The sequence below is a fragment of the Camellia sinensis genome, chromosome 7 (genome assembly GCF_055761805.1).
Source record: "Camellia sinensis isolate YWXY chromosome 7, ASM5576180v1, whole genome shotgun sequence".
Classification (NCBI taxonomy): domain Eukaryota; kingdom Viridiplantae; phylum Streptophyta; class Magnoliopsida; order Ericales; family Theaceae; genus Camellia; species Camellia sinensis.
In genome coordinates, this window is record NC_138967.1 from 157,600,553 (window position 1) to 157,626,390 (window position 25,838).

At 47.3% G+C, this 25,838-nt stretch overlaps 1 long non-coding RNA gene across 1 annotated transcript; it reads left to right on the forward strand.

Moving 5' to 3' along the window:
* Positions 1–225: 225 nt before the first annotated feature.
* On the forward strand, positions 226–938 carry LOC145794836 (uncharacterized). The gene is made up of 3 exons (XR_014334774.1): positions 226–435; positions 563–724; positions 818–938. It is a non-coding gene; the product is annotated as an uncharacterized LOC145794836 (long non-coding RNA).
* The last annotated feature ends 24,900 nt before the right edge of the window (positions 939–25,838 follow it).

A 25,838-nucleotide genomic window follows, 5' to 3' on the forward strand; every position in this document is an offset into this window, starting at 1 on the left:
ATGACCCCTTTTGACTTTGCTGTATTGACCGGCCTTGATGTCGGAGGTTGGGCCATCCCATACGATGAGGATATGGGCGAGTGGGAGGCCGCCTGGATGTATTTGTTGGGGGCTCGCCCACCTGTTGACAGGGTCTCTGGGAGAGTCCGCTATACTTGGTTTTCCTCCCATTTCCGGCGGGCTGAGATGATGCCCGAGACTCCTGAGGAGACAGAGCAGTATGCTCGTGGCTTCCTGATGTTCCTCTTCGGGACTACCCTGTTTGCCGACAGAGGGAACACCATTGGGCTATATCTGCTGAGCGCTCTAGTCGACCTATCACAGGTCAGTAGATATGATTGGGGTGGCGCTGGCCTGGCTACCCTCTACTTTTACATGAGCGCGACCTCCCGCGGGCGGGGCGATTTGCTTGGCGGCTACTGGAGAGCTTGGGAGGTACTTTCTGTCTCCTTGATTTATATTTCTGCTCTTCATTACTTGTACATTGTACATACAGCACATTTTTACAGTCTGCATTTTGCTCTCATCATTTCGTACTTACATTCTGCACTGCTTTTCTCAGCTATGGGCTTATGTATACTTTCCATCGTTAGCCCCAGTGCTGGAGGTGGTGGGGATTCCCGTGACCCCATATTCATTGATATTTGAGGGCCCGCACCGGGCGAGGCCTCGAGAGACCCTGGTTCGCCTGCGAGAGTACTTCGACACTGTGCGACACTCAGAGGTATTTCAGAACTTTCAGTTCTTTTCATTTTCATCTTTGATTCGCTCTGTATATTCTCGTTCTCTGATTGGTTTATACATTTATCATCCGCAGATTACTTGGCAGCCTTGGGCACCTCTGGGTGATGATCTCCTACTTCAGTATACCGGAGCATCAGGCATCTCCCGGTATAGGGTCCTGCTCGAAGGGCCAGTTGGCAGAGTCTGGTTCCTGGGGGAGCGCTTTCTGTGCCAGGTACGGGGATATCTTTCTCAGGATGTTCCCGCAGTACCTCCAGCTAGTATGCGGACCGCTGACAGGCTCTCTTACTCAGAGGTAGTCGGCGCCATGCTGGGCAGCGATGCTTTGCTGTATGTTGCGGAGGGGGACTACGCCACCTACCGTCACATATATTTGATGCCCCCATTGACAGAAGCTCGTATTCCGATGATGAGACCTGCCGGTATGTCATCCTCGGATCAGGCTCGGGCTCGAGCTACAGACATCCCTTCTTCTAGCCGGGCTGGCACATCTAGAGGTGGGAGTAGACCAGCTCCCCCGACTCCGTCGATTCATCCTCATGTCGGATGGCCAGATATGCCCACTGAGTTGATGGCGTGGCAGTACGGGGCTAGCTCTCCTATTCCGATTCCACTAGAGCCTCTGACGCCCAGTGATCGATACGCCATTGATCCGGACTCACCGCCGGTATGCTCCACTTTTCATTCATCATTCAGATGTTTTAGACATTCTTCTGTTCACTGATGATTATGAGCTCATTTTTGCAGCCATCGCGAGGGTACATGGAGGAAGTGGTTGGGCTGGTGGCCACGCTCGAGGGCATGGTCCTACGCAGGGAGGCACAGTTGTCTATTGCAGGCATTCGGGTATCTTTCAGTTTTTCCTGGCATTTATCATACTTCTGATGACATGCTGATTTCTACTGCATTGATAGACTATTTGTGTAGAGCACATCTGACACACACCTCACTTGTACATTGTATTTACATGCACCCACTTCATGTAGCCTTTGCTTATATCTGTATCCGATGTACATGTTTGGACTGATGTATTTGATTTGAACCCCTTATTTCCAGATGCCTACATGGTCCGGTCAGCCGCAGGCCAGGCCACCTGGGCCTCATTGGGGAGCTGGGCCATCTGGGCCTTATCAGGGAGCTGGGCCATCCGGGCCCTATCAGGGGGAGGGGTCATCTCGGCCTTCCCGAGGAGCCGGGCCATCTAGGCCTTATCGAGGAGCTCGAGGAGGGCCTGTCCGCAGACGCAAAGCTTATGTTGTGGAGGAGGAGCCTGATGAGGAGGAGGGGGAGGCTACCGACCGTCAATTTGAGACATTTGTTGAGGAGGGAGGCTCCGGTTTTGGCTCGGGGAACAGAGGCGAGGCTGAGGAGGATCCTGAGGATGACAGCTCCGACTCTGATGATGGTGTGGAGGTTGTCCCGCAAAAGAGGACTAGGCGTGCTTCTCGTTCCCGTTCCCGAGGATTTTGATGCTGCTATTTTCATGCTTTATTTTTCTTTTTACTAGTAGTTTGTAGCACTTTGCACATCGTTAGGCAGTTTTATTTTTGTAAAACCTGTACCTTTATTTGTTGTAAAGCATGATGAAATGAAATAGCTTTTGGAAAGGTGTTTGTACTTTTAGCATCGTATCGCATCAATTTGTTTTGCACAAGAAATGAAATTGAATGGTAATGCGCATTGTAATCACCAAATCAGGTAGTGAACCGACGCAACAAACTAAACAACCCAACTTACTAAGATATAACAGAATCTTTAGCAAGTTTACAACTTGATAAGCAAAAAGCAACAATGCAAACAAACAAGACTTTAACAAAATTTGCTTAAGCAGAGAGCAAGGACTCAAAACACAAGACACGTCCGCTCGACAAACAACTCGATAAACAAAGTACAACAACTCGATAAGCAAAAAGCTCAACAACAAAAGGTGTACTTCTGACGATCTGGGCATCGGAATGCGTCTGAAATGAAGGCCTTCGGCTCTCCTGTTGTATGGTAATGTTTGGAGTTCTCCTTCGAAGAGCAAAACAGGGCCGAGGGGACACACTGCAACATTGCCAGTCATCCCTGGGAACTGGCCGGCCAGAGATATGCCACGGCATGGAGGACTAGAGAGTTTCTGGCCCCTGCTTCAACCTTCAGTTGCACTTTGTTAGATGAATGTGTGGATTGGCTCAAAGAGGAGGTACAAGTTGGGCCCAGCTTGGCATCAGATGCTCCGTCCAGCTCTGGAAGGGGACACAGAGATACTTGATTCAACTATGCCCCTAATTTATTGCTTATTAGTATTTTCAAGTTTTCTTTATGATTGTACTAAAAAGCAACCTCGATTGTAATGCAAGAGCAGGAGAACTCCATTTTGAAATCAATGAAATTGAAAGTTATGGTACTGAAAATTTTCCACTTTTGGTCCAAAAATGGTCTAAGTCGTAAAAAGATTGATTTGAACAAAGTCAACTTTTATTAAAACTTTTCAAAACTATTTTCGATGTGAATCAGAACTGGACACGCCGAAAATCTGTCACTGAAATGCACAACCCCAGATCCCTGCAACTGGAAAGTTGCCCCTAGTTTGAAGAACAATGCGGCACTCCAAAGCAACGGAAAGTTGCCCCTAGTTTGAACAGCACTGTACCGGAGATCACGGTAAATGCTGATAGATAAAGATGACTGAGATGATCGAAATGGACAAAGTTGATCGGGGAAAAGTTTATGACTGAACTTCAAGACGAAGCTGCCTACGTATCCCAAAGATGGGAATCAAGTCTTACGTAGTTCAGGCTTAGGTTCGCTCGAGTATTTTCACTCTCCTTTTGCGCTCTAACTTTTGCCAAGGCCGCCCTTTGCGGGTTTTCAACCTTGCGAGCTCAGTTTTTATATTTTCTAATTTTTTGTGCTCTGAATCTTGCCTAGGTCGCCCTTTCGGGTTTTCGGCCTAGCGAGCCTCTCAAGGATAGTATTTCTTCAACTTGTCCATATTGATCGGTTGTGAGAACTCCAAGCCATCTAGATCCATCAGAACCACAGCTCCACTTGACCAGATAGCTTTGATGATATAAGGACCAGTCCAATTGGGTTTGAACTTGCCCCTTGGGTCGTGGATGGGAGCTCGGTTGTCTTTGAGCACCAAATCTCCTTCTTTCAGATTCCTGGACTTAACCTTCTTGTTGAAAGCCCGGGCGATTCTGCGTTGATAGCCTTGGATGTGGTACAGTGCTTTCAGTCTTCTTTCATCAAAGAGCATGAGTTCTTCGAATCTGCTTTGCTGCCAATCTGCTTCCGCTATCTGGCATTCAGCCAATACTCGTAACGATGGAACCTCAATCTCAATGGGTAGAACAGCCTCCATTCCATAGACCAATGAATATGGAGTTGCTCCAGTAGAAGTTCTGATTGAAGTCCTGTAACCCCACAAAGCAAATGGCAGCTTGTCTGGCCAATCTCGATAGGTTTCTACCATCTTCTGTAGTATATGCTTGATGTTCTTGTTGGCGGCCTCAACTGCTCCGTTGGTTTGCGGCCTGTATGTAGATGACTTATGAAAAGCCACATTGTATTTCTCCAACAAGTCTATTACTTCTTTCTTGAAATGGGAACCATTATCTGAAATTACCTCGTTTGGCACCCCGTAGCGACAGATGATATTGTTCCTGATGAACTTTGCGACATGCGACGCCTTCAACACTGCGTATGATTGGGCCTCGACCCACTTTGTAAAGTAATCTATCGCTACCAGGATAAACTCATGCCCGTTTGACCCCTTCGGGGTAACAGCTCCGATCACATCAATTCCCCAGACTGAAAAAGGCCACGGCGAAGTCATGTTATATAGTTTTGACGGTGGGATGTTCATGCGATTTGCATGAATTTGACATTTGTGGCATCGCCGAACAAAACCAATGCAATCCTCCTCCATGGTTGACCAGTAGTAGCCCTGTCTGAGGATCTTTCTGGCCAGCATTACTCCATTCATGTGTGCACCGCACTCCCCCCCGTGGATGGCTTCCATCAGGCGTTTTGACTCTTCAGCTTCTACACAGAGCTTATGCATTCCCAGATGGCCCATTTTGTACAAATTTTTCCCGCAGATAATGAACTGAGCAGCCATTCTTCGGACAGCCCTCTTATCCTTGGCATTTGCCCCCGGTGGATATGCCTCCTTTTCCAAGAAGTTCCAGATGTCATAATACCAGGGGTTGCCGTCTTGAACCTCATCTATGGCGGAAATCGACTCATATGCCGGCGCAAACTTCTGATCGATAATAACTGGACGCATCCGGACTCCGGACGGGATGTCTATCATAGAAGATAGAGTTGCTAATGAATCTGCAAACCTGTTGTTCTCTCTTACGAGGTGGGTGAAATTTAGCTTCTCAAACCGAGGAATTAACAAATCCAAGGTTTGGTGGTAGATTATCATCCTTTCCTCTTTGACCTTCCAATCTCCTTTTGCTTGAGACACAACAAGGTTCGAGTCCCCAATGACGTCCACTCGTCTTGCCCCTAGTTCCAGGGCTGCTTCCAGGCCAGTAATACATGCCTCATACTCTGCTTCATTGTTGGAAACTTTGAACCGGAGCTTGAATGCTAAAGGAATACGGGAATCATCAGGCGCTATCAGCAACACCCCTATCCCATACCCATACTGGTTTGACGCTCCGTCAAAGTACATTGTCCAGGTTTCATCTTCAACGTGCAGAATAGCTTCATCTGGGAATAGATACTCAACCGCTTCATCCCCCTCAACCGGGTGGTCGGCAAGGAACTCCGCTACCGCTCTACCTTTTACTGACTTGCGCGTTACATACTTCAAATCAAATTCGGAGAGCAACAGCAGCCATCGAGCTAGCCTACCCGTAAGTGCTGGTTTCTCGAAAAGATATTTGATGGGATCCAATCGCGAAACCAACATTACAGAGTGAGCTAACAGGTAGTGCCGCAGCTTCCTGGTTGCCCATACCAAGGCCAAACAAGCCTTTTCCAGCGGTGTATAGCGGGTTTCGTAATCTAGCATCTTTTTGCTCAGATAGTATATGGCCCTTTCCACTTTGTCTTCTGACTCCTGCGCGAGCATGCAGCCCATGGTGGTCTCAATTACCGAAAGGTACAGTATCAACGGTTTCCCTGACTCTGGCGGTGACAACACGGGTGGGTTCTGTAGATACTCTTTGATCTGCTCAAAAGCTACTTGACATCGGCCGTCCCATTGGAATTTCTTTCCTTTCTTCAGGAGACCAAAAAGTGGTTCACAAGTCAAGGTTAGTTTAGAAATAAACCGCCTTATGAATTGCACTTTACCCAGAAAGCCTCGCACCTCCTTTTCAGTCCTTGGTGGTGGCATTTCTAAGATGGCCTTGATTTTGGAAGGGTCGACCTCGATGCCCCTTTGTGTGATCAGAAACCCTAACATCTTCCCTGCTGTAACACCAAACGTGCATTTCTGGGGGTTCAGTCGCAGCCGAAACTCTTTGATCCTCTGAAAGAATTTTTGTAAGGCGGTGTAGTGGCCCTCTCTATCTTTGGACTTGACAATCATGTCGTCCACGTACACTTCGACCTCCTTATGGATCATATCATGCAATATTGTAGTTGCTGCCCGTTGATACGTAGCTCCAGCATTTTTCAACCCGAATGGCATCACTCGGTAACAATATGTCCCCCACGGGGTAGTGAACGCAGTCTTCTCTCGGTCTTCGGGTGCCATTACTATCTGATTGTAGCCTGAGAAACCATCCATAAACGAAAGCAAGGCGTGTCCTGCCGTGAAATCCACCAATTCATCGATGTGCGGCAAGGGGAAGTCGTCCTTCGGACTGGCCTTGTTCAAATCCCTGAAGTCTACACAGACCCGAATTCTGCCGTCCTTCTTTGGCACTGGAACTATGTTGGCCAACCAAGTTGGATATTCAGACACCAACAGGAACCCTGCGTCAATTTGTTTGGTGACCTCTTCCTTAATCTTGAGGGCCCAGTCCGGGCGAATCCTTCTGAGTTTCTGTTTGACAGGGCGGGCCTCTGGATCAAGAGGGATCCGGTGCTGTACAATCTCAGGATCGATTCCAGGCATGTCTTCATAGGACCACGCGAAAACATCTTTGAAATCCTTTAATAAAGCGACTAAGCGCTCGCGCTCCTCTGAAGACAACGTGGACCCGATCTGGACCAGCCGCGGGTCCTTCTCAGTACCAATATTCACAGAAGTGATTTCATCGATTAAAGGTTTAACAAATCTTTCCTGCTCTTGATCGATTAATCGTTGCAAAACTGGAGGAATTTCTTCCTCACTATTTTCATCAAAATTTTGAAAATCCTGATTTAAGCAATAAATTAAAGGCACAGAAAAATACTCAGAAACCACATCCACATCATTCTCATTAAATACTTCCAAGCCGTCAGATTCTTCTGTTACAACAGACTCAAAAGAAAATGAAAAAGACGACCTAGACAGGACTGTGGTATCCGGGTTATCACTCCCAGGAATACCGGACTCAGACTCAGTCGAGCTGGAATCTGATTCCGACGCAGAAGATTCGGTAGAATCAGATTCCGGCTCACTACCTGACCCGGAACTGCTAGATAAAAAGCCTTCTTCATACTGCCAGATGAGAGAAGGTGCGATAGATGCATCCAAGATCGGTGCTGGAAAGCCCGCGGCTATTTCATCTCCAATCACAGAAACCGAAGAGTTATCCCCCAAGCACTCTTGGCTGATCGGAGGATCTGATAGTAGACTCGCCAGTGCTACCCCCATTTCCAGCTCTGTACTCTCGGGATCCACTGCTTTACATTGCTCAATCTTGGTTGGTGGGTCTGTCTGCACCTCGGCAACGTCATCCCCAGATAATTGTATGTCGAAGAAGATTTCAAAACCAGGCACGCGCTTCCCCTTTGCGTTTAGCCATGGCTCCGGGAAGCCGCAGAATGGAAAATCTTCCCCCTCCCGGACGAAACGTCCGTTCAGGGTACCCCAGATGGGCCTGTGCATTAAATCAAATGGCTTCCCGGCCTTCTTTGCTCTGGCCCTTCCGGCCATTTCTTTCCCTTTCCTCACCCAATCTTCCTTGGTGGGCAGATAACCCAGTCCAAAGGCGTGGGGGTTGTGTGGTACTTCGGCCAACACTGAGACGCCCTTCCGGCCGCTTCTCCCTAATCCCATCCCAGGGGTATGCTTCAACTTGTTCATGAGGTATATGGATTGTGCACTAACATACATGCCCTCATTCGCAGCCATGACATTCTGCACTACTTGAGCTTCGGCCAAAGTGAACCCCGACAAAAACACATCCTCCGTGCCGTGTTCGATCTCCAAGACGGGTGTAGACACCTGTGGCGGGGGATGGATCGATGAATTTCCAAAAACGATTGCTACCCCTTTCCCGTGAGGGTATTTCAGCATTTGATGAAGGGTGGAAGAGACTGCTTTGACCTGGTGCAACCACGGTCGCCCCAAAAGTAAGTTAAAGGTTGCGGGAACGTCCAAGATATGAAATTCGATACTGTGTTGTCCTGGACCAACCTTAGTTTGAATTTTAACAGTCCCCATAACCTCTCTGCTGGTATTGTCATATGCCCTGATCACTTGGGTGGTTGGGACGAAATCTACGGGCTTCAACCCGATTGCATATGCCGTTCTGGTCGGGCAGACGTTAATCGCAGACCCGGTATCAACAAGTACCACCGGTATCCACTTATCTCTACATTCCACAGAGATGTAGAGAAGCTTGTTATGATTTGCGCCCTCAGGCGGTAGCTCCTTGTCTGAAAAAGTTAATGCCGGGGAACCTCCTCCCGGAAAAACCAGCCCAACCAGCTGTTCAGGCGTGGTGTCTATAGAAAGTTTCGACTTGTCCATGGCAGATAGGACAGCTTCCCTGTGCACTCGTGATGCCATTAGCAGTCCCCAGATGGAGATGTCTGCTTGTATTTTCTTTAATTGCTTCAACACAGCCTCGTCTTCAATCTGCTTCTCCTTCTGTCTCTCTACTTCTCTGTCTTTCCCGGATGCTTCGGGTTGGTCTAGGTGTGGGGGCTTGAAGTACCGCCCACTTCTTGTCATATGGTCCACTTCATCCAGATACCAAGTATCATCCGGTTGGTTATTCCCCCAGTCCTCATCGGTGTGGGCAAGACACAAATCGTCATCTTCCCACCACATTCCACCGGCAGCCAACAGGCACCTGTCTGGCTCCGGTCCATTCGCACTTTCAGTGCTCTCTGTCCATATGCTCGCAGCATTGCTTGTCTTTGTGCGCACAGAACTTTCGGTCCCCTCAGGGCCTTTTGCCTTTCTGGCTCTCTCAGTTTCCTCAAACTTTCCCTGTTCCAACTGCGTCAGTACAGCTGCTTGTTCAATAGTTCCCACATCCGTAATGCCCATGTCCTGAGCGGAATTCTTAACACCGGCGCTCTCCGGCGGTACGACTTGATTTTCGGCCGTTCCGGCCACAACTGATATTTCTGCCCCTGCCGGGCTCTGTTTTGGTTGCGTTTCCCCCACTGCATCCGGTTGGTCTTCGAGCCATCCCGTGGCCTCCTCTGATCCCTCATAATCATTCCAGTTAATGGACGCATCCTCCAGCTCCTGATCATCGAGAAATTGCAAGTTAGCAAAGTCCTCTTCTACGGTTGTCAGCCCATCTGCCCATAACTCAGATCCATCCCCTCGGATCATGCACAGTTCTCCTGTCTCGGGAAATTCTACACTTAGCCCATTTCGGCTCGTTGATAGGATGTACTTGCTTGGATCATAAGCCCTCTCAGCAAAACTCTGCCCAGTCCCAGATTCAACAGACTCGGTCTCTCCCAAAATCTGCCCTGCCCTGCCTTCGACGGTCACCACCATCGGTTCTGGTTGGGTTTTGGAGGTGTCCACCATGCACAAGAAGTCAGTGCAATCGGGGAGGAGCACCTCCGGCTTGGGTAGGTGGGTGGGAGTAATGTAGATGCTAGGATCGTAAGATGCGACCCCAGTCTGGATAAAGTTAATTCTTTTGGGAGGAGGAGCTTGGTTATGTGATGGGAGAGGGTTGGTCGTAACATTGGGTTGGTCGGGAGGTGCGATCACCTGTTTGTCAATAAGATCTTGGATCTCATGACGCAGTCTGTAACAACGGTCGGTGTCATGACCGTGTTGTTGGTGGTATGCACAGTATTTTGACGAGTCATATGAGGGGGGAAGTGGATTTGGTAATGGCTTTGGTTCCAGGGGTTTCAAATGATTCTTTCTGATCAGTATTCCTAGGACTTTGGTCAGAGGCATATATAGTGGAGTAAAGGTTCTTTGGCCTCGGGGTTGGAATCGGCTGTTTTGTGAGTTGCTTCCGGACGCGCCGGAGAATGGTGTGGCAGTCGTGGGTCTTGGAGGGGGAGGGGGAGTGGTGGTGACCATACCAACTTCCGAGGCTCTCGTATTTGCAGGGCCGCTCGGGCCTGCGTTGTTGTTGCGATTGAAGGTCCTCCTCGGTTGTTCTCTGTCCTGGTCAAGCAGTCCTTGCCTCATAGCATCTTCTATTTGCACCCCCATATCATGTAAATCTGCGAAAGTAGGGAAGGGGACCACAATCATTCTTTGCATTAACTTGGGGTGGAGATTGCGCACAATCATCCGAATTTGATCTCTGTCAGTGGGCCTTAAAGTCATCGTCGACGCCTTTGCCCTCCATCGGATCACAAAGTCCGAGAAAGATTCCTTAGGCTCTTGCCTTGTTGTTTCTAGATCACGGGTTGTGATCTCGATCTGCGTATTATAGGAATATTGTGTGACAAAAGCCTCAGCCATCTCATCCTAGTTTTTCTTCACCTCATCCGATAATCTTGCGTACCAATGGGAGGCCACACCCGACAGGGTTCGGCCGAATAATGAGAGCTTCTGTTGTCGTGTAAGGCCCATTGGCCGCAAGACATCCGCAAACAGTCGGATATGAACCATGGGGTCACCAGTCCCGTCAAAACGGTCTATTTGTGGCATTTTGAACCTATCGGGGAGTGTCACGGCCTCCTCGGTATATCCATCTCCGATATCCGGCATAGCCTTAGCCCCTTGGGATTTCTTAAAGAGTTTCTCCAATTTGCTCAATTTCAGAGCCGTAGGATCAACCTCGTCCTCGGATGGAGAGTCCGGGTGATTGGATGTATGAGCCTTGGACAGTTGTGGTGGAATTGGGGGCGGGACAGGCCCCGTTGGAAGACTTGTGTCCTCTTGCAAAATTTGGACAGCTGGTACAGTATTCGGGGTGTTGGGAGGGACGTCCTGAATAACAGGAGCCTTCTCGGGTAATGGGGCTCCTGCTGGAGGAGGGATTTGGTGTGAAGCAGATGCTGTACTCTGTTGTTGCAGTCTAGTAATCAACTCAGCCTGTTGGGCCATGACTGTGGCCTGTTGTTTGGAGAATTCCGCTTGACGGGCGGCATCATCGTGCATCTGTTTCATGCTTTCCTGCATTTGGCGCATTAGAGCCTCTATCCCTGATGTATTCTGTTGCTCCATCTGTCTAACTGGTATGTCTATTTCTGCAGCAGTAATTGAGACCTCAGTCCTATAGTCCTCTGATGGAGTAACCCACTGCCTTGACAACCTCTGTTCTGACACACTACGCCTTTTCGGCTTCCTTCTGATAACAGGGGGTAGAGAATAGAACACTGGCTGTCCGTCTATTAGATCCTCAGATCGGTGGAGTCGACGACCTCGTGTCCAAGGTGCTTGGGGAATGCCTGTTGGGTCGGAAGCAATCGTGCTAAAACTGACTCCTAGCAAAAGATAAATAAAGCGAAAAGGAAATAAATAAACAGATAAACAGGCAGCATAACAGCTTAAAATAAAATGCAAGACACATAGTCGGGCATAATCAACGCACAGTCAATAAGCTGAAATATACACTGTCCTCAAACACTGATTATCATCCCTGTATCATTGTTCCCTAAAACAGAATCTGATATCCGCAGATAAATATTCCTCAAATACTAGCTGACGCCCGCAGGCTTGATACCCGTAATAGAAAACTGATGCCCGCAGGCCTGATGTCGACAATGCTGAACTGATGCCCGTAGGCCTGATACTGTTAATGCTGAACTGAAGCCCGCAGGCCTGATACTCAAACTCATATACTGATCTGATGCCCGCAGGCCTGGTACTGCCAATACTTGAACTGAAGCCCGCAGGCCTGATGCCCAAACTCATATGCTGATATATGCGTTCCTGTAGAGACGCACTCTAAAGCACATAACAGATAAGTGAGAGCCAAAACACCCCTATGTTGGGGTAAGGTTTCCCTGTCCTATTTTGTCAGGAGCTAGGTTTTCACTATGCACACAGCGGTTTCAAACAGCTTATAAACGGGTAAGCGGCCTGTCCTAATTTGGAATAGTCACTATGGATCCGAATATGCACTAGGCCGAATGGTCAAAGAGGGTGCCCCGGTAAAACCGGGGTTTGTGTTCCCATACTGGCAGAGCCCACAACCGGTCAGCCTTATGGTCATGCCTTGACAAGACAAGCCTCCGGCAAACCGTTCAGGAATAGCAGATGGCAAACACGGTGTCCTAGGCGCACCAATGCAAATGCAATGCAAAGAAACACACAAGTGTAGTCAAAAGCAGATATCATGAGTTCGAGTCAAGTTCTCTAAAGTCCCCAGTAGAGTCGCCAGAAACTGTAGACGTCCCCCGAACGCCCCGGGAGGGTTTAGGTCCCGTTCTGTTCATTTGGGGTCACTACAGCTCGGACTCTCAAAATGTCACGGTTCTAAGTCTGAACCAAAGAGTCCAAATCCGGCAAATCGTTTTAGGAAAACTGATTTTTGAAAGAAGTGCCAAACATGGACTGCTTTGCCAGATACAGAGTCGCCACCTAAATATTTTATTTTGGGAAATTTAGGAAACCCTGACTCGGTGCCAAAAGGCCACGTGTCCGTCATCACCAAAGTTGCCTCGGCTCGGGAACTTGGGTACGATTGGGGAAGGTCACTTCGTGAGCACCCCCGCTCGCCCGGTCATAGACCGGCCTCTACTAACCATGATATCAATTTTTTGAAAACATTGCGAGTTCTTATTCCGGTTTATTAGCCTAGGTTACTATGTGATGCTCACAGCATATAAATATAGACCGGGTCGTCCGAATTGGAACAAAACATTCTATGTTTGCTTTTGAAAATGGTTTGCTACCCGCAGGTAGGCTTTGAAACATTTGATGATTTATTCCAATTTAAACAACCCAACCTTCACCCACAGGCATTCAGGCAGTTATGTCAGATAAGCAAATAGTCTCATGGTAAGCATGCTATCATGGCATTCACTCACACGCATGCAAGGATGCTAAAGCATAAAAACTCACCGAGTACTCCAAGCCAAAATAGAAATTATGTTAGAAATCATGTATGATCCTAAGTATACAGAGATGCCTAATGCAACACATGCGAAAATGCAACTATAGTAGGCTCGGCTATTCTAAGATGGTGCATGAAATGCTACAGCTACCATGTATTCAATTTGGAATTGAAAGTACGATGCAGTTAGTATGGTGCGCCGAGCCCGGTGCATGCAATACAGATGAATGATGCAAACATGCTGTCATACTGAATGCTAATTTATTTAAACATGCCCTAATCTAACCATCATAAGCGGATAAATAAAAGGGAGAAAGACGTGGGGTTGGAAGACATACATCACACTCACGCACACTTATTGCAATTGTGTCCTCACTCGGAGGATCCGAATAAATAATACAGTCCGAATATTACAGTCCCGAATAAAAGAATATTACAGAATTCTAACTAATGAATTAACTAGAAAGCAAATAAACTGGCGTGCAAGCCAGGGACTGCCTTGCTTCTGATGGATGATGCATGTCCGGATTGTCTTGCGCGGAAATCCACCGGAATGCCCCAATTAGCCTCTGTTTACACCTGTTTCTTGAAATGTGTGCCAAGCTTTGAAAAGTTGCTGATTCTGCGTTTTGCTGCAACAGAGAGCAAGAAAGGGGCATAGCAATGTATTTGCACAAATATATGCATGTCTCGATCCTCGTGCCACCAATCACGCATACCGAGGCATGATGGTCGAGGAGTCGAAATGCACAACTCAATATAGGATGAATGCACATGAAATTACAGCTAAAACCTAACCCCATCATGGATAATCCGGAGTGTCGGTGACTGGGGAATTAAGACACATTCCGTCACTCGGAGTACGAAATGTACCTCGATTCCCGTGCCCGGACTAATTCCTATTCCGGACACGATGCAATATGCATGATATGTATGAAATGTAACTAAGATGCGATCCTAACATACACAATGCTAAAAATGAGGTGCCTCGAAATGCGTGCACACGGGCACGCAAACCGAGGCGATGATAAATGCGATGAAAATGAGAGGTCTCGAAATGCGTGCACACGGGCACGCAAACCGAGGCGATGGCAGATATGATGAAAATGAGATGCCTCGGAATGCGTGCACACGGGCACGCAAACCGAGGCGATGACAGATATGATGAAAATGAGGTGCCTCGAAATGCGTGCACACGGGCACGCAAACCGAGGCGATGACAGATATGATGAAAATGAGGTGCCTTGAAATGCGTGCACACGGGCACGCAAACCGAGGCGATGACAGATATGATGAAAATGAGGTGCCTCGAAATGCGTGCACACGGGCACGCAAACCGAGGCGATGACAGATATGATGAAAATGAGGTGCCTCGAAATGCGTGCACACGGGCACGCAAACCGAGGCGATGACAGATATGATGAAAATGAGGTGCCTCGAAATGCGTGCACACGGGCACGCAAACCGAGGCGATGACAGAATGACATGGCAATGACAAATGGGCTTATACCAACATGAATGAGCCTCAGCCACACTCACATCGGATGCCGACGGATAAAAACGGAGTGCCTCGAAATGCGTGCACACGGGCACGCAAACCATGGCAATGATAAAATGACATGGAAATGACAAATGGGCTTATACCAACATAAGTGAGCCTCAGCCACACTCACATCGGATGCCGACGGATAAAAACGGAGTGCCTCGAAATGCGTGCACACGGGCACGCAAACCAAGGCAATGATAAAATGTGATGAAATGACATGGAAAATGCAACATGGACTTATACTAACATGAGAGGGCCTCAGCCACGCTCACATAAGATGCCGACGGATAAAAACGGAGTGCCTCGAAATGCGTGCACACGGGCACGCAACCGAGGCAATGATAAAATGTGATGAAATGACATGGAAAATGCAACATGGACTTATACTAACATGAGAGGGCCTCAGCCACGCTCACATAAGATGCCGACGGATAAAAACGGAGTGCCTCGAAATGCGTGCACACGGGCACGCAAACCAAGGCAATGATAAAATGTGATGAAATGACATGGAAAATGCAACATGGACTTATACTAACATGAGAGGGCCTCAGCCACGCTCACATAAGATGCCGACGGATAAAAACGGAGTGCCTCGAAATGCGTGCACACGGGCACGCAAACCGAGGCAATGATAAAATGTGATGAAACATGGCAAAAATGATATGCAAGCATGCCAATGGAATTTCAGCAGCAAAATATGGGGGAAAACAGTCCCGAAATGAAGCGAAATGACATGAAATGCAAGGAAATGTCCCGAAATGCAACATTAGGCATCCGAAATGGCCTATAGCCATGCTAAACATGCACAATATGGACATGCAATACAAAGACAGAAGCTAGACAGTCCCAAAAGATGCACTTTCACAGTTATGAACATGGCCAAACAGCAAGCATAGATAAGGGAAGCATAGCATGCAAGAATGGGGACCAAAAGAGGGGTAAAGAAGCAAGTGGTATAAGCAAAACCCAAACTGAAAAATTTCCTTCTACAATACTAAAGATGGACCAAAAATATGAACATTTACAGTATATGTCAGTCTCAAAATCAGTATACAAATATGCTAAAAATGTGATGTAAAATGAAGCTCAAAAGGTGCTAAAACATGAAGTATACAAAATAATCACCAAACAGAAAAAAAGTGTGAATGAAACATGAATTATAGGCCAAAACAAGACCACTTTAAGTTCGGACCAAGGTCCAAAAACGGAAGCAAAGAGGGCTATCAATTTATACAAAAATGGGGCCAAATAGGGGATATAACTACAAATGACATATGGAAACACCAAACAATGTTGAGCCCTTCTCCAATGTTGAAGAGGGGCTCAAAATATGCCTCATATCAGTTTACAACATGCTCGAAAATAAATTGCTCATGGGTCAAAAATAGCATGCAAAATTGTGTCATACAAGATGGTCAATGAAGCAAGTGTATTATGGAGGGCTCAAACAGGGTTGAGCCCTTAATGAGAAGTGAAGATGAGTTCAAAATATGGCCCTTTTCAGTTAGGGCCGAAGCTTGAAACCAAAAGGAGATGAGGTTTAGAAATAGATCAAAGGAAAGGGTCAAAAGGATCAAAGTGTAACTTACCCTTGAAGATCTAAGCTTTTGTTGCTTCTTGGTTTGATTTGCAGCTTCTTTAGCCTTCAAGAATCCCTCCTAGCTGCTGGAAATGAGATGGTGGTGGTAGAGCTTGGTGGTGTAGAAGGAATGAAGGTTAAGAAGTTAGGGTTTTTTGAAGAATTGAAAGCTATAACAATGGAGTTTAGGGTTTTGCTTTTGAGATGAATTTTTCTAACCCTTGTAAAGAAGACCACCAGCTCATTATAAGGATCAAAGAGGGGTTGTAAAAGGGGGGTGCAAAGGAGAGCATAACTCTCTCCCAAAATATCCCCCGGATACAGAAAATATCTGGGGGATATTGCCTCACAGCTGGAAGGGGCACAGTGAGGAGAGCACGGCCGGCCGCTCACTTTTGCTGGAGGTGGCCGGCCGGCCACACCCCCTAGCCGGCCGGCTAGGGGTCAAAAGGGTCAACCATATTTTCTGGCCGGCCAGGTATTGGGGAGGTAGCCCTATGTGTGTACAACACAACCATGTAATTGAAATTCCAAGAAAGTGGGCCCAAGGGGTTCAACAATGGCTCGGAAAGAGGGGGTCAAAAGGGTCAAGTTGACTTACTGGCCGGCCATGAACTTTTAGGGGCCTCTCAGGTGTGTACATCACAGATATGTGGTTCAAAGTTCGAGAAAAAAGGTCCAAGGGGTTCAACATTAGCCCGGAAGAAAGGGGTCAAAAGGGTCAAGTGACCTTAATGGCCGGCCATGAACTTTTAGGGGCCTCTCTGATGTGTAGATCACAGATATGTGGTCGAAAGTTGGCAACGCTAGCTCTAAGGTATTCAACATTAGCCCGGAAGAAAGGGGTCAAAAGGGTCAAGTGACCTTAATGGCCGGCCATGAACTTTTAGGGGCCTCTCCGATGTGTAGATCACAGATATGTGGTCGAAAGTTGGCAACGCTAGCTCTAAGGTATTCAACATTAGCCCGGAAGTGCGAAAAACGGGCGCCGGGAGGCTCGGGAGGAGAGATAACTGGCTGTCGCAACAATTGCTGGCCTCCCACCCTTCAGTGACCTTCCCTGTGATAAAACAGAGGTACCTGCCAAAAATGAGCGAAAACCGTTGCAAAACGAATGTTCCGGAGCCAAAACACGCAGTTCGGGGTCCCGGAAATGGGCTGTTAAGCACTGAAAATTGTATTTGACCTCGAAGTGGGTTTCCCAGCCCCCAGTGTCCCTCAAAATGTATGAAATAAAATGTATGCCAAAAATCAGAGCAATAGGAGATGGTTAAGCGGTCCCGAACCGAGGCACACGGCCTGACGGCTCCGAAAACCGGGAACCGGACTCCGAAATGGGCAAAATGGCCTACGGCCACCAAATGTAGCCTACGGATATTGAGAGATGGTCTACGGGACCTCTCTCTCCCCTCAGGAAAAGAAACAGAGAAAACCGAGTCTGGTTCGCAAACCGAGACAAGGCACAGAAAAGGGTTCGGGAGTCCGGAGGCAGGGCTCACGGCCGCGACTCCGAAACTTCTGAACAAGCACATTATGCAACATCACCAAGCGCTCAATCGGTGACGTCTGAGTCTTAAGGTCGGTCAAAAATGGGGTGTCTACAGGCTCTGCCTGGAAATTCATCGCCATGCCATAGTTGCCTCTGTTTACACTGCTCTGCACCTCTGAGGACTGCACAAGTCCTAGGGATGCTTCAGAATCACACTCTGATCACTGTGGGTTGTCACCGGCCAAGAGGAATGGTCATCGGCCATGGAAAAGTGGTCATTGACTAGTTGTGAGGCCATCGGCCAACAATTCATGGCCGGCCGGCACTGAATGTGGTCGGTCGGCCATCTCTCCCTGCAGAATCCTATTTGACAGCAGCAGAGGACAGACAAGGCATGGCAATGCATTTCAAAGCAATGTTTGCACCACTACCCTCCTCATTATGTTTGAGACTCAAAGGAGTGTAGGCCTCGGCCCTCGGGCCACCAATCATGCATTTCAATGCATGATGGCCCAAGATGCCAAGTTGTGCATTTTGATATCAAATGAAATACATACAACACACAAAAGGTCCTCGACCTCTATCATGGTTGATCAAGAGGCAAGGAATGCATGCTTAATGCAATGCAACCTAGGCAAGCAAGCAAACATGCAAATAACTCAAGTATGCAACACATCTAATGCAATATGAGTATGTTGACATGCAATATGCAATAGGCGCACAACCTAAACTTGTGGAGATATATACCATCCAATCAACATGAAAAATGAAACAAGCATGCAACAACATGGTGGGATGGACTTACACTAACATGGGTAGCTCTCAAGCATGCCAAAATCAGTGGCCAAAATGCTATGGAAATGAGGTCCAAAACACATACAAACATGCACATGTGAAGGCCTAAAGACTAAGGCATAAAAGGGCAACTTTTAAGCACACTTGAAAGGAAGGGAAAAGCATGCAAACGTGACAACATTACATGCTCATGAGATGATGCCAAGAGTGATGCCAAATCACATAAACAAGTCAATCATGCATGATTTAAGGCTCAAGGCTTAAAACTAGGCGAAGGGGATTGAACCAATGCTACATAAATCAAAGAGCATATGGCAAGCATGACCCAAAACAGTCCCAACTCATGTTAAAGTGAGCTTAAAACATGCAATGACCAAGGCCAAAACAAGCCAAAACAAAGGGGCAAAACATGAGGCATGCAAGGCCACCAAAGAGGTGTTACACTACACCATACGTAACCAAACATGGCATGATTTAAGCAACCCAAAACAGAGTTATGGCATGTCAAAATGAGCCCAAAAACCCACTTAGATGGCGTCCCAAATGCCTAGGCATGATGGCATATACAATGACACATCCATGAGGCACACAACCCTAACTCTTTAAAGCATTAAAGGAGTTATAAATGCAAGCATACAAGCATAACATATGGACTGAAATAGCATTATAAGTGGTGCCAAGCCATTGAAATAACCCAAACTAAGCATGCTCATGACTCACACACTCAAGGCTAACAAGCCAAAATGCATGGTGCCTATACCAAACATGGAAAATATGACCAAACCAATACCAAATAGATCTTAAGCATGGTAAAACAAGACTAAAATCTTTTTTAGGTCAAGCCAAAATCATGCTAAAAACAAGGCTCAAAGCACACAGCATATTAGGGCAATTTCATGGAATTACAAGACAAGTATACAAAGCATGCATGGCATGTCTAAATCTACTTGAAACAAATATATAACATGGAAAAAAAAAGCCTAATACATACTAAAATGAAGCCAAAGCAAGCTAGGCATACAAGCTACAACATAAGCCATTTGTGCTAGCGTTAAAGACAACATGGAGAGGGGACAACCCTCTCCCATTTAGGACCTCAAAACCACCTCTCCACCACTGAAAATGCTCTGCATTTCAGTGGTAGAGAGGTCATGTAAAGACCAAAACAATGGCCAAAAGGTATGGCCTAAAACAAGGCCTAACAAGGCCTTGGAGGGGGGAGACAACCCCAAACCTCAAAGTAACCTCAAACAAAGTTCTAAAACACACAAAATTAGAACTTTTATCAGTTATAGTCAAAGCTTAAAACAATAAGCAAGATAGACTAAAAGCTTGTGCAAAAATGGGGAATAGAAAGTAAAAGTGCTCACCCTTGAAGAACACTTCCAAAAACACAAAACCAGCACCTCTCTCTGATCAAAACCACCCCAAAAACTTCAAAAACAACCTCTTAAGACCTCTGTACCTCAAGGATGGTGTATCACTAGGTGCCTTAGTGCAAAAATATGAACAAAACACACTTTTGGTCACCAAAACACACACAAATATATAGAGAGAGATATAGGAGATAGAGATATATGAACTCTATATCTCAGATCATTCAATCCCTGGAAAGGGAGGGGAGGCCCTCCTTTTATTGAAATCCAATTTCTAAGGCTTCCAAGAGAAGCTAAACAAGAGGCAAATCCCTCCATACACGTGTATGGAGGGGGGCAATTGTGGATGCCAGCTGGTCCAGCTGGCATAAAAATATCTGCAAAAGTAGATGAACAGGAGTCGGCCATCATAAATTGCCGATTAACCAACAAAGGTGGCCGACTGACCACGAAAGGTGCCGACTGGCCACAACTTTTGGCCGATGGCTAGAAAAGGGGGCCGGTGGTATCAAACCATAGCCGGTGAGGTGTGGGGATGGCCAACAAGCCATTTCCTGCCCTCTAAAGCAAAAACCAACAAGTGTTGGGTCCAACCAAGCACAAAACAGTCAAGTTGAGAGAACTTGAGGCAAGGCGCGTAGCCGAGACCTCCGAGAACTCAAAATGATCACGAACATGGATGATCACCAAGTGTTCAAACGGTGACGTCCAAGTCTTGAGGACGGTAAAAAATGGGGTGTCTACAGAGTCCGAGCTGTAGTGAGCCTAATGAACAAAACGGGATTTTTTCGAGACGTTCGAGGACGTCTACAGTTTCTGGAGACTCCACTGGGGAGTCAGAGGACTTGAGTCGAACTCATGATATTTTGTTTTCACTACACTTATGTGTTTCTTTGCATTGCATGTGCATTGGTGCGCCTAGGACACCGCGTTTGCCATCTACTATTCCTGAACGGTTTGCCAGAGGCTCGCTTTAAGAAGCGTGCCATAAGGCTGACCGGTTACGGGCTCTGCCACGATGGGAACACAAACTCCGATTTCTACCGGGGCACCCTTTTGACTATTCGACCTAGTGCATATTCGGAATCCATAGTGACCATTCCAAGCTAGGACAGGTTGCTTACCCGATTATAGGTTGTTTGAAACCGCTGTGTGTGTAGTGAAACCCTAATTCTTAACGAAACTAGGACAGGAAAACCCTACCCCTCCATAGGGGTGTTTTGGCTCTCATTTGTTTGCCATGTGCTTTTAGAGTGCGTCTCTACAGGAATGCATGTATCAGTTTGCAAGTCTGGGTATCAGGCCTGCGGGCATCAGCATCAGTGTTTGGGAATCAGTTATATCTACGGGTATCAGATTCAGATTTGGGGCAGTAATTTGGGAACAATGATCAGTAGTTTAGAACAGTATATTCAACTTACAAATGTCAACTGTGTGTTGTCATACCGACTGTGTGTTGTGTTTATTTAAGCCATTATGTTGTCCGTTTTCTGGTTGTTTATTTCCTTATTATACTTTATTTATCTTTTTGCTAGGTAGTTTAGCACAATTACTTCCAATAAAGCAGATATTCCCCAAGCACTCTGGACTAGAGGTCGCAGACTCCATCAATCTGAGGATCTAGTAGACGGACAACCAGTGTTCCATTCTCTACCCCCGGTTACCAGACGGAGGGCAGTTAGGCAGAGGATATCAGTTCAGCAGTCGGTTCAGAGGGCTTTGTCTACCTCACCTGAGTATAGTAGGGATTAGAGTTCTGTTTTTCCTGTAGAGAGGGAAAATACACCGGTAGTTCGGCTAGATCAGGACAGCCTGGCAGGAATGGAGGAAATAATGCGTTAACTCCAAGAAAGTATGAAAGTCATGTAGCAGGACGCTGTTCGTCAAGCCAAATTTGCCAAACAACAGGCCGAGGTCATGGCTCAACTGGTAGAGTTAATTGCCAGGCTACAACAACAAACCGGAGCATCGGGTTCACACCAAGCTCCTCAAGCTCCTCCCCCGCCAAGAGTGCCAATACTCGGGAAGGCAACTAATGTCCAGGAAGATATGGACATTCCAACAGGGCCGGCTCCGCCCGCGATCCTACCTCAACTATCCAAGGAACCCATGCCTATCAACCCACCGAATTCTCCCTTCAAGTTCGAAGTGGACCCCACAGCATTAAAAGTTAGCAAGCTTCAGAAGCTGTTCAAGAAATCTCAAGGTGTCAAGTCCATTCCGGATATTGAAGATGTGTAAACTGATGCGGCTGTGACGCTGCCAGACCACTTTAAGATGCCACATATTGACCGCTTTGACGAATTTGGGAATCCCATGGTGCATTTTCGGCTGTTTTCAGACATACTAAGACCAATAGGCCTCACCAGGTTACAGAAGCTTTCTTTGTTCGGACGGACCTTGTCAGGTGTAGCGGCCATTTGGTATGCAAAGTTGGAGGATTCTATCAAGAGGAGTTGAGAGGAGATGGCTGAGGCCTTCATAGCACAATACTCCTATAATACATAGATCGATATTACAACCCGTGATCTTGAGACGACTAGGCAGGAGCTTAAGGAGAGTTTCTCTGATTTTGTGACTCGATGGAGAGCCAAGGCCTCAATGATGACCATTAGGCTGACTGACAAAGATCAAATACGGATGGTTGTGCGCAACCTCCAGCCTAAGCTTATGAAGAAAATGATCGTCCTCCTTCTCCCCACTTTTGCAGATCTATAGAAAATTGGGGTGCAGATTGAGGACGCCTTAAAGCAGGGTCTAATTGACAGTGACAGAGAGCAGCCTAGGAGGACCTTCAACTGCAATGCAAATGCAGGCACAAGTAGTGCTACAAATGCCAGAACCTCAGAAGTATGCGTGGTCACCACCACTCCCCCAAGAGCCCTTGCAGCCACACCATTCACCGGTGCGTTCAGAAGCAACCCACAAACAACCAAGTACCAACCTCGTGGCCAAAGAACCTTCACGCCATTATACATGCCCCTGTCCAAAGCTCTGGGGGTTTTAATTAAGATAGGGCACTTGAAGCCCCTAGAGCCGCGGCCATTGCCAGAAACACTCCCTCCCTCCCATAACCCAGCCAAATACTGCGCCTTTCACCAACAGCACGGTCATGACACTGACCATTGCTTTAGATTGCGTCATGAGATCCAAGATCTCATTGACAACCGGGTGATTATGCCTCCAGAGAAACCCAATGTCACAACCAACCCTCTCCTACCACATAACCAAGCTCCAAGTCCCAAACGCATCAACTTAATCCAGACTGGGGCTGTGTCATACGACCCTAGCATATATATCACTCCTTCTTACCTACCCAAGCCGGAGGTGTTCATTCTCGACAACACCGACTTGTGCATGTTGGACATCTCCCGAACCCAACCTAAACCAATGGTGGTGATTGACGAAGGTAGAAGATGGATGATTTCGGAGGAAAGTGGGACTGTTGATTCAAGGTCTGAGGAATTTGAAAGCCTTGCTGAGGGGGTATATAATCCGAGTGATTACATTACGTCAACAGGCTAGGTTAGACCAAATGTGGAATTGCCGGTGAGAGCAGAGATTTGTGTAATACGGGGGAACAGACTTAATCAGAGGATAGATGACTGGCAGCTCTGGAAGAGGACATGGCTAACCTTCAATTTTACAACGAACAAGACTCGGGAAGCATCGCAGCCAACTGGTTTGATTTTGAAGGGTCAGCAGAGGTTACAGGGTGGCTTGATGACCAACCTGATGTTGTTGAAGATTTTTAGCCAGAACAGGGCCTGTTAGAGACAAGGGCATCAACTGTGGCCGGAAGGGCCAGAAATCAGAATGCATCGCCGGAGAGTGCCGGTGCCAAGGATTTCGCTCGGTATATGGGCATTTTGAATACAAGAAATGTTGAACAGCAGGCTAAACTGACACAGTTAGAATCGAAAGGGATCGAAGATTCTGAGAAAGCCAGGAAAGGCAAAGCTCCTGTGGGGATTGAACGTGCTGTGTGCACAAGAACATAACATACTGCGAGTATAGGAATGCAAGGTGCTGGGGGCATAGGAATGGTTGTGACGGAGCCGGACAGATGTCTGTCGGCTGCCGATGACATGTGGTGGGAAGACGATGACCTACGTCTTGCCCACACCGATAAGGACGGGGGGAGTAACCAGCCAGACGATACTTGGTATATTGGCGAAGTTGACCATATGACTAGGAGTGGGTGGTATTTTAAGTCCCTGCACCTAGATCAACCAGAGGCGTCCGGGAAGAACAAGGAGTTGGAAAAACAGAAAGAGAAGCTACTTGAAGAAGAGGCCGTGCTGAAACAGTTGAAAAAGATACAAGCAGACATCTCCATCTGGGGACTGCTTATGGCTTCACGTGTTCATAGACAAGCTGTCCTATCGGCAATGGACAAGGCCAAACTCTCAAAAGACACCATGCCTGAACAGTTGGTCAGATTGGTTTTTCCGGGAGGGGCTTCTCTGATGTTGACCTTTTCCGACAAGGAACTGCCACCTGAGGGTGCGAATCATAACAAGCCGCTATACATCTTTGTGGAGTGTAGAAACAAATGGATACCGGTGGTTCTTGTCGACACAGGATCCGCTATTAATGTGTGCCCGTCAAGGACGACATATGCAATCGGGTTAAAGCCCACAGACTTTGTGCCAACAGCCCAGGTGATAAGGTCATATGATAACACAATCAGAGAGGTGATGGGGACTATGAAAATTCAGACCTAGGTTGGTCCAGGACAACACGAGATTGACTTTCATGTCTTGGACGTTCCCGCAACCTTCAATCTACTCCTGGGGCGGCCGTGGCTGCACCAGGTGAAGGCAGTCTCTTCAACCTTGCATCAGATGTTGAAATACCCTCATGGGAAGGGGGTGGCTATAGTTTTTGAGAATTCGTCAATCCATCTGCCACCAGAAGTGTCTACACCGGTTTTGGAAATCGAGCATGGCACAGAGGATGTGTTTCTATCTGGTTTTACCCTAGCCAAGGCCCGGGTCGTATAGAACATCTTAGCCGTTGATGAAGGGCTGTATGTTAGCGCTCAGTCAGTATACCTCATAACAAACTCCAGCACATCCCTGGGATGGGACTAGAAACAAGTGGCCGGAAGGGCATCGCAGTATCGGCCGAAGTGCCGCACAACCCACATACCTTTGGTTTGGGTTATCTGCCCACCAAAGAGGACTGGGTGAGGAAAGGCAAGGAGGTGGCCGGGAGAGCCAGAGCAAAGCAGGTGGGGAAACCTTTTGAGTTAATGCACCGACCCATCCAGGGTACCCTAAACGGACGCTTTGTCCGGGAGGGGGAGGATTTTCCATTCTGTGGCTTCCCAGAGCCATGGTTAAATGCAGAAAAGCGTCGCGTGCCAGGGTTTGAGATCTTCTTCGACCTGCAGTTATCCGGGGATGATGTTGCCGAGGAGCAGGCAGACCCATCAGCTGAGGTTGAGCAGTGTAGGAAAGTGGATTTAGAGAACACTGAAATTGAAATGGGGGAAGCGCTGGCTTGTCCACTTTCAGATCCTCCGATCCTACCGAAGTGCTTGGGGGATAACTTCTTGGTGTCCATGATCGGGAATGAAATGGCTGCGAGCTCACCTTCGAACATTTTGGACGCATCCATCGCACCCTCCCTCATCTGGTAGTACGAGGAGGGATTTTTGTCAAGCTGCACTGGGTCAGGTAGTGAGCTGGAATCTGATTCCACCGAGTCTGTGGAGTCGGAATCAGGTTCTAGCTCATCTGAGTCTGAGTCCGGTATTACTGGAGGTAATGACCCGGATGCCACAGTCCTGTCTAGGTCATCTTTTTCTTTCTCTTTCGAGTCTGTTGTAACAGAAGAATCAGACGATTTGTAAGTGATTAATGAGAATGGAATGGCTGTGGTTTATGAGTACTTTTCTGTGCCTTTGATTTATTGTATTAATCAGGACTTTCAAAATCTTGATGAAAACGACGAGGAAGAAATTCCTCCAGTTTTACAATGA